The sequence below is a fragment of the Paralichthys olivaceus genome, chromosome 7 (genome assembly GCF_024713975.1).
Source record: "Paralichthys olivaceus isolate ysfri-2021 chromosome 7, ASM2471397v2, whole genome shotgun sequence".
NCBI classification, from domain to species: Eukaryota; Metazoa; Chordata; class Actinopteri; order Pleuronectiformes; family Paralichthyidae; genus Paralichthys; species Paralichthys olivaceus.
Genome location: NC_091099.1, coordinates 11,417,405 through 11,432,641, shown reverse-complemented (window position 1 = coordinate 11,432,641; position 15,237 = coordinate 11,417,405). Strand labels below are relative to the sequence as shown.

Sequence of the window (15,237 nt, the reverse complement as noted above, 5' to 3'; positions counted from 1 at the left end):
CTCATCACACGAAAACAACACACACACACACACACACACACAGTTGACTGATGCCTGGTCAGTGCAGTATCATTAGTTAGTTACCTTGCAAAACAAGAACGCTCCCTGCGAAGCTCCCACGCAAAGAAAAACAGCTCCAACACTCAGAGGGAATATTTATATATCTAAAATGATTAAATCCAATGAGAGACGAGTCGCGTTGCTGCCGGAGAAGCGTCAGAAAACCCCTCTTTCCCCCGCCGGCCTAAAGCAGCAGGCACATCAGCATCCATGTTAGTGACCGTTAAGTTGGGTCGCCGCGTATCCCCGGTGTCCTCGAAGCGCTGCGGAGCTGGCGTACGTCCGCGCCATTCACGATAGGAGGTGATTCCTGTGGCTGCCTCCTCTCTCCCTCTCACATCCCTCCTTCCGAAAGCAGGGAGCTTCTCACGGGTCTAGTCCCGGTCGACCACCTCCGCCCCCGACCACCTCTCCTCCTCCTCCTCCTGTTTCTCGCTACCGGCACGGGAGCGTGGAGAGAGGGGAGGGGAGGGGGGAGGCTGTACCAACGGTCAGCAACCGAGGAGGGGGAGAGGAGAGGACGACGACCACGGGGAGACACCGCAGGTAACAGCTCCTCGGTTCCTCCTCGCTGTGTCTCTCTCCGCTGTCACCGGAGTTGCCGCGAAGACACGGGTATAATGGAGGCGAGATGTGGGGGAGGAGGGGGACCGCTCTGCAGCAGCTCCCAGCCATGAGACTGCAGCTCTGTGTGTGTGTGTGTGCGCGCGCGCGTGTGTGTGTGTCCACCAATTCAAACAGTCTGCAGACACACGCTGATAGAAGTGTTCCTTAAGTAACAGTAAGTGTGGATCATAGTCTCTATATGAAATCCCCTTCAGTGAGTGATGCAGGGGAGGAAGGGTTCTCCTCCAGAGACTCTTTCCTGGCACCACTTTGACAATATCACTGAAAAAGTAAAAAAAAAAAATGTTGCGCCAACTTAAAAAATGACTTTGATTGGAAACACCAGTGATTTAAGTTCGTACAACTTGAAGTGAAGTCCTATCAACACAAATGCAAACTTTAACTTGATTCGTTTTGTGTGTTACCTATTAAAGTATTTGTTACAGGGGCTTTCACTGATACTGTGTTTGGTCTGGACTTTCTGATCTGGCCCAATGGACCAACATTTTCCCACCAAAGAGGAGATCTCGGTCTGGATGAGAAAAACCATGATTCGGACCATTTGCAGCTGGTTGAGACAGCATAGAAGAGAAAAATGAATGCAGTAGCCGAGAACACAACACGCTGACGTCAGAGGCATGCCTGTCCACAAACCAATCAATGTCAAGTATAGGTAGGATGGATGACAGGAAGTATGTATATCATATGAGTCTTTAAAGCGCGCCAGTGATAAAAAAAAAAAAAACTAACCAGATCTGATGTAAACAAGGTAACAAAGAACTGAATCTTCAGGTCTGTAAATGCCCTAAGTTTTCTTTCATGTTATATACCAGACCTACATCATGTGCATGTGTTTTCCCATAAGTCTGAAATAGCTGAATGATAATTTGCAATAACAAGTAGGAGTTTCAGTTGGGACTTGTCACTTCCTGTCTGTACTTTCAAACACAAACTTCCTCGCTTTCAGGTTTGGTTTGCTGGCGTGATTTCTGGCTCTCTGTCCACGGCAGCCGTTGGACTGACTCTCACTCTCTCTCCCTTTTTTTTATATGACCTAAATTGGGCACTTGTGTTCACCTTCTACAGCTGGAGCAGCAGCCGTTGAAACCACAAGTTGTTAACATAACAAAATCAGTCTGGTTTTTTGCACCATAAATAGATACTAATGTGTGCTATGAAGGCAGGGATAAGACCAAACCTACTGTCAATAAAGCTTTTGAATGACTCTGCAACTGTAGACCAGCCCATAACTGAATTACTACATGAGTAATTCCCCATGTTATGAAAACACAGAGGACACATGTAGCCCAGCACATATACGATAAACATATATATCCTTTTAGCTTAGCTGTCAGCATCAGGGATGATTGGCCATCTTAGCTTCTCAGCATCTGTGTCTAAATCAAATGCAGTTGCACCATATTTGAAATACCACTGGCAAGGCATTATCTTGAATTTGCAGAATCCATCACAAATACTCTCTTCCCAGACATTTAGCAACACAAAGATGCAATTACATTTTATGTGCTTGGCTTCAACAGTTGTGTTGCTACCACAGCTTGTGCTGCCTAATTCAGCTTAGTTGGCTGAATGTAGAAGGTCACATGAGAAACGAGGAGGTGTATCCTTTTCTGTCCTGCTGGATTTTTCTGTTTCTGGATATTTTTGGGCTGCTCCAGACACCGGAAACTGGCCTGTCCAACTTAAACATCTCCAGATGACTCTTTCTTTGGCTTTAGTATGTAAACTCGTCCCGCTCTCTCTGGTCAAATACATATCTCTCTTTATTGGTTGCTTCCTCAGTTAGCTGTCACAAGGGCTCTGTTGTTTGACCAGAGCACAGGAGGGGGTGAGAAGGGGACAATGCAGGCAGTGGAGAAATGGGGTAAAACTGAAAAAAGACGGGAAAAAAAGGAAGACGAATATGTAGAAGGAAGGCCCTGAACACTTGAGTTACAAGAGTTTATAAATGATTGATCCTGTTTGGAAAGGATGTGACTACCGCCAGAGAAGCTGAATGAGTGGGGCTGAGATTCACAAAATAAGACAGAGAGGAAAAGGAAGGCAGACAGGAAACAAGGCAGGTAGTGTGTGACGGTGCAGCTGTTGGTGCTCATGCTCCTCAATGCCCCTACACACAGTCACCTTTACAGGACCTATGCCAAGAGGCACAAGCTGAGAAACACTTGTAGGTGTGACATATCTTGGCCCTGACAGAGCCTTGTTATGGAGCCGGTGGGCTTCTATTCTGGGCTGAGGTGTGGTTGTAATGAGGTGCTGATCTGGTGTATTTCTATGGAGGAGGGCTCCAAAGGGGAACAGATCCGAATGGGTGAGGTGGGTTTAACAGGCGGTGGGTATTAAGAGTCAGGTTTTAGGGTCGAGCTGGGGGAACAGGGTTGATGGTCTGTGGTGGAAAAGGTAACCTATATTGTTGGAATGTGATATAAACAGCGCTCAATGGTTAATTGAATCAAGATGGAGAATCTCTTTAACCCTGACTGCGGGACGCTGCGGTAGGCAGTTAAGATTGACACACGCACACGCGCACACACAAACACAAACACACACTCTCCAAGCTCTCTGTCTCTGCCTGCGTCTCTCCCATATTTGTGGAGACTATACAAACACACTCTCTTAAACACGTCACTTTGAGAACAAGCGTGGTCTGACACAAGCGGTCCCTACGATGATTTATGATGCTGAGATCATTATAGCTGAATAAGCTTTAAGACTCCTCGTCAGTTTTGATGCAACGGTATCTGCAGATGGTGCTGATTAAATTACAACACAAGATTCAACAAATCATATGATGGGTCCAAACTGTTTCAGTTCAGTGGGTTATTAAAAATCCAATGGAAAAATAATAACAGCCACATCCCATCCTCTTCTCCATCCAGCATGGAGCAGCGGAGTGGGACGGTGAGATGGAGCAGGGAGGGTCATGGAAAAGCAGCCTGGAATGTCTGGAGAAACGACTGCGAGAGATCTGCTTTGTTTGTTCAATACATATAAGTGTGTGAGTGTGTGAGTGTGTGTGTGTGTGTGTGTGTGTGTGTGTGTGTGCGAGTGTGTGTGTGTTTTTCTGTGTCTGTGAGCTCCACCCTCCCTGCCCGTGAGTGACTTTGGGACTGAAATGTGGTTCCAGTTAGGGCGTTTTTTTTTTTTCTTAAATCAGAAACACACTGGCACTTCAAACAAACTGTAGATATTTCTGTAGCCTGCTCTGCTTTGTTCTCATTTTACTACAAAGCTCTGCTCCCAGACTCGACCAAAAACCTTTCTCTTAGTTTTTTTTCCAGGACATGTTTACCTACATTTTTAGCCAGAGCATCAACTTTGACTAAAACTGACAGATGGAGACGCTTGTGAATTTTATGGACAGGACTTTTATTGTGAAAGTTGCTGTCAGCTGTTTCTGTCAGCACTATGAAGACATCAGAAGTCATGCTTTATAGTTTATGTGTGATCCAAACTTAAGCTGTGTTGAAGCGACACATCCCCACTTTGGCTTCATATTCGTGATATCAACTTCACTGCCATGTGCACCCAGAGGGGCTTCAATCCACAGTGAATCAGAATAAGACAAATAAAAGGTTTCAGGATAGGCAGTGAGTGTCTATTTCATATAACTACAGTCAATTTGAATACTCCTTGTTGTCAAATCTCAACATCACCTTGTTCTTGATAAAGTCCCGAACATCTAAAATTCCTCTCCTCATTCTTTTCACATTCCTTCACAGGTCAAATTATCTGATCTTAAATGATTGAAATGCTTTTGTAAATATGCAGCACAACTATGTCATTGATTTAACAGTGAGTGTTTATTGTCTGGTGTAAACTGAGTCTCTTTTTGTATCCACAGCTGCTTTCAAACATGCACTGAAGTGCGGACATTTTCCAGAGGCGCTGTATGGGAGAATTCAAAAGTCCAAGTCAGTTGCTGCGGATATTTTTTTGGAACCTTTCCTACCAGCCTCCTGGTGAAATGTCCAGAAAATGTCGGAGTGGGCCCTTGAGAGAATACAGCAGGAAAATATATGTGAAAATTTACAGCGACCGACTGTGCGCTGTTGATAGCTTTTCTAACACATGACAAATGTGAACCTGGAAGAATACAAATATCTCATGATGAATAGGTGGAATATACATAGACACCAACAAAGATGGCAACTTAGAAAGACAATGACAATGGAGAGCTTTAAGGGCAGACTGCGAAATTGTCAAACAAGTTCAGGGACAGCAAGAGACTTTACATCACAGCCAAATAGTATAGGTCTTGTCCATGCCCCCTTGCACTGGACTGTTTCAGACATTTTCCTTTGGTTGTGAAAGTGTCTGACCTGGACAATCACCTGCTATGTCCTTCAAATGTGAAAAGCAAACTGCGGCAAATGTCTGGACCCAGTTTTCCAGACCTCATGTCTGAAAACAACTCATGCAAAACTCTGCTAATGGAGCCTGCTCCTCTCTGTTCACTCACTCGTTTCAAGTCAACATCCTCGTTCTTCCCTCATTTGTTTCCTTTCTCTCCCTCTTTTAATCCATAACTAACTCAATCTCTTTTTCTGCTGTTGTTTTGTTCTGTTGCTTTCACTGTGTGGCAGAAACTAACTGGGTCACATAGTTGTACACGTGTGCACAGGCACTCGTATGGAGCCTGAAGTTATATTTAATACAGAAAGCTCTAAAAGGGGACCAAAGAAAACGTCCCCAGCTTGATGAAATCCAAAAAGCAAATAAAAGCACAATGCGACGATGCTGCGCCACAGTGTGTCAGTATGAGAGCAACTCACCACGGGCCACTGTGTTCGTCTGCATTCAGGTCATCCATCTTTCATCCCACCAACACTTCAAATGTGTTTGCACTTATTTATGTAGTGATGAGCTGTATTGAAAATAGTCAAAACGGATTATTCTACTTTGCTTATTTCCCACAGGAAAGAGAAGAAGCATCTCTTTCTTTCTCCGATCAGAGTTTCCTGACACGGCTCGAACATTCCTTAAATTCCAGACCTAAAGGGAGCACTTAGTTGATGAAGCCATTATGAGCACCACTGTGTGTGTGTGTGTATGTGTGTGTGTGTGTGTTGTCTGTGGGTGTATATCTTGGTGGGTGTGCCTTTGAAAATGTGGCTATACATCTGCTCTCAGTTCAGGATGAAATAGATCTGAGGTGGGTCAGTATCTAAAGTAGCTCCTGAGGAAGGACAGAGGACAAAGTGATAGGGGGGAGGCAGTGTAAGTTCAGCCAGCGCATATACACACTAACAAGAAGAGCAGGGAGGTCTGGGCCAAATAGGTGTGAGTGATGTCACGTCTTCGGGACTGTTATCTCAGTGATATGCGGTCTTGGCGATCATGGGGGCTGATCTGCGAGGATCTGGGCTGTCATTGTGTGTCTGTGCATGCAAGTGTGAGTCATTCACAGGGGAAGGATCTTTTACCCCCACACCTCCTCTCTTCATCTATAATTCACACAGTGAGAAATCACTGTAGACCCTGGTGACCCTGTGTTCACCGATACTGCTGGCAAAGCATGAAGAAGACAGTGTGACGTAGATCGGGGTGTTTGGTTCCACACTGCTTATAGTATTCTATATATAAATGTATTGTGTGTGTAATCTTTTTAGTCCGTCTGTAAACCCACTGAACCTTGCTGATGGATGAATCTTCATCTTTGACATCTATCTCTTGTTTCTTGTGACTTTATGACTTTTCACGTTGACACAAGCAAAAAAGCAACTTACTGATCCTGACCTTAAATAACCAATGCTTGCCTAACCCCAACCTTAACCACTGACCCATAAATCTGCTTCTATTGGGAACACAGCTTCTCTCCACAATTCGCAAAGCTGTACCCAATTGACTGGTTTCTAGTCTGACATTTTTCCCCAAACGTAGCTTATATGACAGAGAGAGAGAGAGAGAGAGAGAGAGAGAGACACACACACACACAGTTTTTGGCTTAAACTCAAGGACAATGTGCACTGCAGAGCGGTTGAACTCCACTGGCCTCTATCCTCTGTCCTGCGACTGGATGGAATACCAAACACTCTAATCATTTAGCATGCTGAATATTAAACAGTCCTGTCTGCAAACTCCTGTGTGTGTGTGTGTGTGTGTGTGTGTGTGTGTGTGTGTGTGTGTGTGTGTGTGTGTGTGTGTGTGTGTGTGTGTGTGTGTGTGTGTGTGGTATTACTCATGTTGTGGGGACCTACATCTGTTTACAGTTACATTATGGAGACTTATGGGAACAAAAAGCAAGTTCTCATGAGATAAATCACAAAACCTTAGTTGAAGATGTGTGTTAATCTCATTGTAAGGTTAGAATAGGTGAAGATTAGAGTAAGGAAGGGGCTATATGGTTAAGGTTTGAGTAAGTCCTCAGGAAATTAATGTAAGTCAATGTTAAGTCCTCAGAAGTCATGAGATAAGACTGTTTATGTGTTTGTGTGTGTGTGTGTGTGTGTGTGTGTGTGTGTGTGTGTGTGTGTGTGTGTGTGTGTGTGTGTGGATGTGTCACAGTCCTAATGTATTCTACTGGCCTTATAAACATGTACCCTGAGACCAGAACAGCAGGGGAGAGGAGAAAAGGGGTTTGGGTAAAAAAAAAGCCTCTTTGTTCTTGGCTAATTTTGCCCTTGTGTGTGTGTGTGTTTGTGTGTGTGAGTGTCCTTCAGGGGCTCAAATGACACTACAGGCTAGTTAGGGAGACTTTCACAGAACAACATCATTGAAAGTACTGGTTTTCCAGGAGCTCCAGAGGCTTCTATCCACATATTAACTCTTTGGTTTTAAAAGCACTCTGAGTGGCATGGACACAACCTGCACGCACGCACGCACGCACACACGCACGCACACACACACACACAAATAAATGTTTGACCAGCCTAACTCCCCTGCGCTCTCCAGGCTAAGATGCAAACAAAAGTTGTCATGACAACTTTCTGGGAGATCTAGCTGTCTCCGTCGTGCATTTCTTACCAGAAATGTAGGGCACTTAGAGGAGGAGGCACTGTAAGACAATGCCAAGACACTGTAACAGGCAACGCTACAGCCCAGGGGCATAAACATAAAATAAAAAGGCAAGAGTTTTCCCTCACAAAGCAAATTTGGTCCAGCTGATGACAGTATCGCGATCCTGACACAGCACACACAACGGAACCCGTCGCTCCACAAAGTCAACATTGTGATTTTACAAAGGTACATCCCATACCTCCACCTCACCATCCTACTATGTCCTACCACTCCTGCTCTCCCTCAGGCTATACTGGCTCAGATGGCACATGGGGGTTTATGTGCGAGATCAGCACAGAGACAGGTGTATAAAAGAAACAAACATCAGTGAAGACAGCGGGGGAAAGGAATTCACGTGGGAAGAAAAGAACAGAAAGTGGGAATAAACAAAAAATGAGGCAGGTAAACAAATGGAGGCAACATGATAAAGAAAACTGAAGTAATTGAGAGAGGTGAGCAGAAAGTAAGAAGACGTTGCAGCCTCAGATATTTCCTTCCCTCAGGATCTAGTCTGAGATATATTCTAATCACAAATAGAGAAGTGCAGGATCTATCTGTTTCTCCGAAAGGCGCTCTGTCCTGCAGCGTGTCTGGTCTGCCTCCACTGTGCTCTGCAGTCCAGGATTTATCCCTCCATAGCTTTGGCTCAATGTTACTGTGCTCCATTACTACACACTTGATTCCTCTGAGCCAGGGTAATGAAAAATGACCCAGCTCATCTGCAGGGAGAGCCCTTTGGCAAGTATGTGTGGGCTGTGTGGGTATGTGTGTGTGAGTGTGTAATTCCTCTTGTCCAAAGGGAATCCTGTCATTGTAAAGGTATTGAATGTCTTCCATTTGGCCACTTCCCCCTGGGGGGAGAGCCAGAATATGAAGGTATGAGGTAAGCTTTTGCTCAGTAAATAAGAAAAACCCGATCAATCATGTAGCAGAGTTACAGATGAGAAGTGGGTTCATTTTTTTAGCTTTAGAGGTTGAAATATTACTCAAACACTTGCTCTTACGTTCCTTGGCAAGCTTGACATCCACAGGAAAGAAATGAAACCAAAACAGAAATGCAGTCAACACAGAGTTGCAGAGCTAATGTGAGGGTGCACATATTATTAGTGTCCAATCTATACATGCATAATTTAGTCTACAGGTGTTCCTGCTTGAGAGAGACACATACTGAAGGCATTTGCTGTGTTGAAAAAATGTATCATAAAAATTAATGAGCCAAAATGGAGTCCTGGAGCTAGATTTCACATTAATCTCTAAATGACGACTGATATGAGTTATTACTGACTCCCCAAAGGAACATTTGGAAATCAAGTGGAGAAGCTTGTTCAGACACGTGAACATCATATTTTCTACTCTCATTCAGCATTAGAGTGACTGATACATTCAACTGCCTATTTCTTTATCTCTAGCTATCTGATTTTTTCTTTCTTCATAAACTGTTTTCAGACATGCACTGAACTCCAGATAATATCAGTCCTCTAGTGAAAACTACGGAGAATATCTGAATGTGCCCATGTTGGCACATTGACGATGTTTCTAAAATGCAATGGATGCAAAACCACAAGAGGACAAATATCTCAGGATGAAAAAGATTTGCCGCACACTTAGAGGACTCAGAAGAAGATGTCAATTTGGAAGAACGACAGGATTTTGGAGCTTTTGGGGACACATGCCGTAAAATGTCCTCACCCAATTGTCAGGACATTTTCCGGAGTTCATGTCTGAAAACGACTGTAGAGAAACATACTCTGGTCTGTTGCTCATAAAAACTAAAGTTCGGACTATTTTCGTGCAGCTCTCACTCATCTCTAAATGTTAACACACTTTAAACCTCTTTAAACCTCTGTTCGGTAAACACACGTGGACACACTGTTATGGGATCTAATATCCATACTAACAGAGGATCTGAGAGTCCCTGAGAGGGATTTCCGCAGATATTCACCAGATTCTCTTGGTAATCCCCAGGGATTACCATTCTATACTGAGGCCCTAACCTCTGAACTTAAACCAGTATAAATCCTTATATCCTTATCACTAATGCCACAGTTTAACTCAATAGAAGAGGACCACCTCCAAAAAGCCTCATATCAACTCTGCTCTGGACACTCATTTTTGGCTATGGCCACATCAGCTCAGACACATGTCGAGGATTTACAGGGATACCAGCCAGATTTATCAAGTAGGCTGCTCAAACTTGGCCCAGTGTAGCTCCGAGCAGATATTGCAACTCGTGTGTTTTATCCTGTTTGACAACTGAATCGTCTCCAACATGGCAACTGATCTGGGAAAGGGTTCATATTTGGCAATCCTTTTTGGATGAAATCAAAAATACTGTCAATAGTCATTATATTATTGATATCCGAGTACGCCTTACAAATGTATCAGTGAACTATGGATTTCCTTTGCCAAAGTAGATACATCATTCTGTTTGTAATTCAATACTTTCTATGTTGGTCTGTGGAACACATATCTCTAGAATCCTTCATTTTAGCAGCTTCACACTTGGCCGATAAAGTGCAATGTCAAATTTGGTGTGATTTGTTGTTCATGATGACAGCGCAACAATGGGCAAGTTAGAACAACAGCAACGACAACTGATATTCCAGTTCTGCACAAAAAGGTGAACTTCTCTTTGTGCGCAGGATGCTGCTTCAGGATTCTGCAGACTGAGTCCAGCAACAGACCCTTAATTACTTCACGTCATTTTTACAGTTTCAGAAAGAAAGCTGCAACCAACATCACCACATGCTTTATGAGTAATCATAGGTTTGTTCATTCACAGGATTGTATGGTATGCACACAAATCTCCTGTAATTAATCAAGTGATCGACCATCTTATCAATCAGGGTGCAATATTCTCACATTACCAGAGATTAGATTCTGGCATGTCAAAGAAGCTCAGGGTGCATACAAACTAAATGACACGACACAGAGTGGGGGTGATGCTTTTAAATGTCTGAAAACCCGACTCACTTCTATCAATAAAACAGAAAAAGTTTGATCATGATTTACGATTTATGGAGTGGTGAGGAAATTGTTTCCACATGGCTGAGCTGCTGATGAATCTCTGCAGGAATCTGTTTTTTTCTTAATTTCAGACACCAATGAGCCTCTTCCTCACACACACACACATTTACACTGACAAACCATGTTTTTGATAAGCCTGGGAATGGACCAGTGGAAATGTTTTCCAGACAAACTATGCAAATAAGACTGTTTCCCTAGGGAGACACTGTAAACGGCTTCAACCACCAACGGGTGTTTGTGTGTGTGTGTGTGTGTGTGTGTGTGTGTGTGTGTGTGTGTGTGTGCCTATGTAAGGATATCAAACACAAACATGCCTCCAGTGAGTTGCAAACAAATAAAAAAAAAAAGGAAGGCACTGGAAAAATGTGAGACAATGTCTGTTCTGGCCCTCTAACCCCTCCCTTACCCAAATCTCTCTGTGTCGGGTTCTGGGAAAAGATTTTTCTCACATTCAGATCCATGCCTTTGGCAGTGAGAGCAAAGATGGCTGCCAGACGGGGCTAATGATCAAAAATTCTTCAGTAGGAAGTCACAAGTTCAACTTCAACCTCAATAATTACTGGACTGGAAGAGAATTTCTCTGTTCTGGATATTGCCATGAGTTTCTTTATTGACATCTGTTTCACTGCAACTTAAGAACAAATGGATGATAAATTGAACATGAGTGTCAGACAGACTTAGGCTGAATTGAGTGCAGTCATGTCCAGCTTTTGGGGGGGGGGGCTGCAGGAAATCGCAGCGGACTCTTCTTCCAAGAAATCCACTTGCTAGAAAACACCAGGGTTTGACTGAGCGCCCGAACTTTATCAGACCAGGAACAGAAGACGTAAGTGAACCGGCTCCCAGACAGAGGGAGGATTGTGTATCTCGGTTATTTTAGAGCTTCACTGCTGTGTCTCTGCTTCGTATCATAATGGACTGGCTGGGACTTGTCAGTGTGAGAGGAATATGATCAGTGACAGGACGACTCTCACAGGAAACAGGACCAGATGAGTTCAGTGGGAGTAAACTGGCCTGCGTTTGCAATGCTAAATATCTTCCAGTGGAGCCTCAAACCAAGACAGCAATAAACCCCGTCATGAATATGTATGATACTGTAGATTTAAAATATGTATTAAACTTTTCATCCCGTTGCTAGGAAACCAGCTTGGATCGTAGTTTATTTGCCGATGAGGAGAACCTTCCTGTCAGCTCCTGTTACAACCGTGCACTGTAACAGGAAATAAACTGGGACTGTGATAGGATGTTTATCTTGTCAAGTCTGAAATGTTTTACAGGGATTTTGAACTTGCTGAGGCTGAGTTTTGCATAACAACGTGTCACTTCACATTTTTGAGAACAAAGTGATGGCGTGTAGGAACTCCTGTGAGTCACAGAAAAGGAATGATTACAGGTAAATTCTAAATTCCTGCAGCTCAGCGGGAGGTCCAGCCACCTGTGTATATAGTCCACCACCCCCCCCCCCACACACACACACACACACACACACAGGATTTCCTGCTTTTGGGATGGGATGTATTAGTGGGGGGGTGGGCGATGAGAAAGATGAGAAGCAGAAAGATACAGTGTAAACAGCTGAAATCAATGCGAATGGAAAGCAACATGAGAAGTGACAAAGAATTACCCAGAGACACTATCTAAAGCTGCGCAGCTGAGCACTGCCCTCACACGCCCGACTGTGCTAACCCTACTTACAGGGTCACATCACCAGAGGAAAATGTGTGACTGGAGGCTGTTGAGTCAATATCACTCATCCTGATGAAAGTGTGAACACGCTACTGCGTTGCCTCACGAGAGAAATAAGAGCACGTCTGGGTGAGCAAACAACATTTCACAAATGTTGCTGTCTGCTAATGTCGTGCCACTGATCGGTCACACGAGACAGCTGATCCACACAACACGCAAAGCACATGTGTATAAAATCATCACTTTAACATGCAGACAGGTGATGGATTAAAGGGAAAAACTGGAAGATGAGTGGAGAAACAGGAGGATCTCAACCTGATTGCACAAGAGTTTTTGGACAAACATGTTCAGCTGATTTCAGATATGCAGTGAACTGAAGATTTTTCTTTATTGTGAGAATTCAAATGTCTGAATCAGCTGCTCCAGACATTTTCTATAACTTTTCCCACCAATTTCCTAGTAAAATGTCTGGAAAATGTGTTTGAGCGCATGTGAAAATACAGCAGGAAAATGTCAGTTTCAAAAAACTGTAAGAACACAAATACTTGTCAACTTAAAAAAGAGTTGTCATGCACATAGAACATGCCAAAGAAGAACTTGGAAAGATTCAAGAGCTTTTTATGATACAGGCTGACGCTGGAGTCAATGTGCTGTAACACGTGAATTCTGCAGCTGAATATATACGTTACGTTCTGCCTCCTGAATGCTCTACCCATTCTGTTATTAATGCATCCGACCCAGACAATCTCCTGCTGCCAAATGTGAAAAATGAAATGTGTATACTTAATCATGTCTGAAACCAGCTATGATATGAATCATATGCGGTGGTCGTCAGAAGAGAATGTTTTTTCTACCTACGTGTTCGACTGGGCTCTCCACCACCATCATTAAAAACACCAAATGAGGGAATATCTTTTTGAAGAATGGTTTTCATCCCTTTAGTATTGGCACATAAACGCTGTTACTTTACTTTGTCACCCATTTGTATTGTATCAAAGTCTGGAAACATTTCTAAGGAATGCTGCTGATGGATCCCTTCCCTAGTGAGAGCTGAGTGGAGAGAGACTTAAATAAGAAATGAAGAAGTAATTTAAGTGGCAAAAAAATATAAAGTCAGAATGGAGAATGAGACATGGGGGAACAGGTTTAGATCAGAGCACTGGTGTGGAAATGTATTTTCACTTCAGGCAGAAAGATGAAGGTTGAAAAGTAGCGGGGAAAGTAGAAACAAGTTGATAGAACGTAACAACGCAGTTAAGAGCTTCTGTCTTTTGTCGCGCGCTCTCTCTCCACTGTGTGTGTGCCAGTTGTGTAAGGATGGGTATCTCATTAACAGTAATGGAGGAAGCCGGGCAGAGAGTCAACGCAGTGAGCCAGGGATATCCCCATCCTGCAGCCTGACACACTGACCCCTCCTTCCCTGCCTTTGCAACTCCCTCCATTATTAACTGATCCACCTTGGAGCGTACCATTGCATCGGGCCAGGGGGAGATATTGTTTGCAGCTCATCTAAGCAGTCCTCCAGAGGATGTTTAGGAAAGTGTTTAAAAGACCTGTGTGTCGATAAGTGGTTTAGTGCAGCCTCTTTCAGACGTTAGTGTGTCTCTGCACCAGGAGGGGGTAGTGAGGACGGGGTTTGTCTCAGGGAGGTCTGGTGTATTATTTCAGCTTCCTCTCATTGTGTTACCTCCCCTCAGGATGCTTGCTTAGGAGCTGGATGAAAACACATTTGAAAACAAAAGTTAGAATAACAAATTCCAGCTTATTCCCCTCATGAGATTCAAAAGGGAATTCAAGGAAAAAAGACAGGATGAGTGTGGGTTCATGTTGATGTGTATTCTGCATGTGTGTTTTTAAGTTACTCCACTGATCATTTTGTGAAGTGGTCTTTGTTGTCTAGCAACAGGCTGGGTGAGTCTCTCTCTGTGAGACTGTTGGGTTTGTCCTGGTGGTGCCAGCTGCATACAGGGCAGGTGAGATGCCTGGGGAATACTAATGGCTCCATGAAAGCCCAGAGTACTGATCCAGACACGGTGAAGTGAATACTGAGCAACCATTTTGCTAAATCACACCTCAACAAATACTACACACAAAGGACACAGTTGGTTTTAATACAGCAATTAAAATAGTCACATATAAATGCATCAAAAGTTACTATAGATTCATGTGCAGGTCGATGGGAAGCTGACGGGAAAGCATACTCCTTTCACGTTTACACTGACACTCTTACCAGCTTAGTTACCAGTTCCTTAATGGTGACCATAGCAACACAACTTCCTGTTAGTCCTGAACACAACAACAATACCCAACAGAGGTGCATTTTACACAGGGACAGCAATATAACACAAAGAAGCTTTTTTCTATGCAAAAGATTAAGTTGATGGGACAACACTACATGCAAGTGAGCAATGTGTTATAAAACAATGTCAGTGTACATGTTTTCACCAGCGGGAGCTCTACCATGACATTTAACCCAGTTCTGTCCTCCATGTCTAATGAAACAACTCAGTCACGTTTAACCCTGCCCCTGTTTCTGGCCCTCTTCTATCGCCCCTTGAAGGACATATCTGACCTGCAGCACTTCATCTGTTCTACCCCTATCTTTCTCTGTCCTTCACAAGCCTCGACACAAGTGTGGAACCATTCATTTAAAACTGTACTGGATGCCAATCTCCACAGGTGGGACAGCTGGGAGTCAGACAATAGTTGGCTGCAGATGTTATCCCTTTGTATCTTAACTTATTTAAGTTTAAATGCCTTGTGCAAGGTGCCTGTTTGAAAGTATGTTTGTGCACATGCATATGTAGATTATGTTTGTCCCGTGTGTAGTTGAGGTTC

At 43.6% G+C, this 15,237-nt stretch overlaps 1 protein-coding gene and 1 long non-coding RNA gene across 12 annotated transcripts in view; one reads left to right on the top strand and one right to left on the bottom strand.

The window, feature by feature from the left end:
* The window catches only part of frmd4a (FERM domain containing 4A), an 84,847-nt gene that overhangs the window by 37,227 nt on the left and 32,383 nt on the right, over positions 1 to 15,237 (bottom strand). The window contains exon 1 of one of the 11 annotated variants that reach the window (XM_069529242.1): positions 85 to 962. The exons of the other annotated variants lie outside the window; for them this stretch is intronic. The gene's annotated coding sequence lies outside the window, so the exon portion shown is untranslated. Of the gene's footprint in view, positions 1 to 84; positions 963 to 15,237 lie in introns of those variants that run through there. 11 annotated transcript variants of the gene reach the window in all.
* On the top strand, positions 501 to 15,231 carry LOC138410919 (uncharacterized). Its single transcript, XR_011243560.1, has 3 exons — positions 501 to 606; positions 1,113 to 1,339; positions 1,634 to 15,231. It is a non-coding gene; the product is annotated as an uncharacterized lncRNA (long non-coding RNA).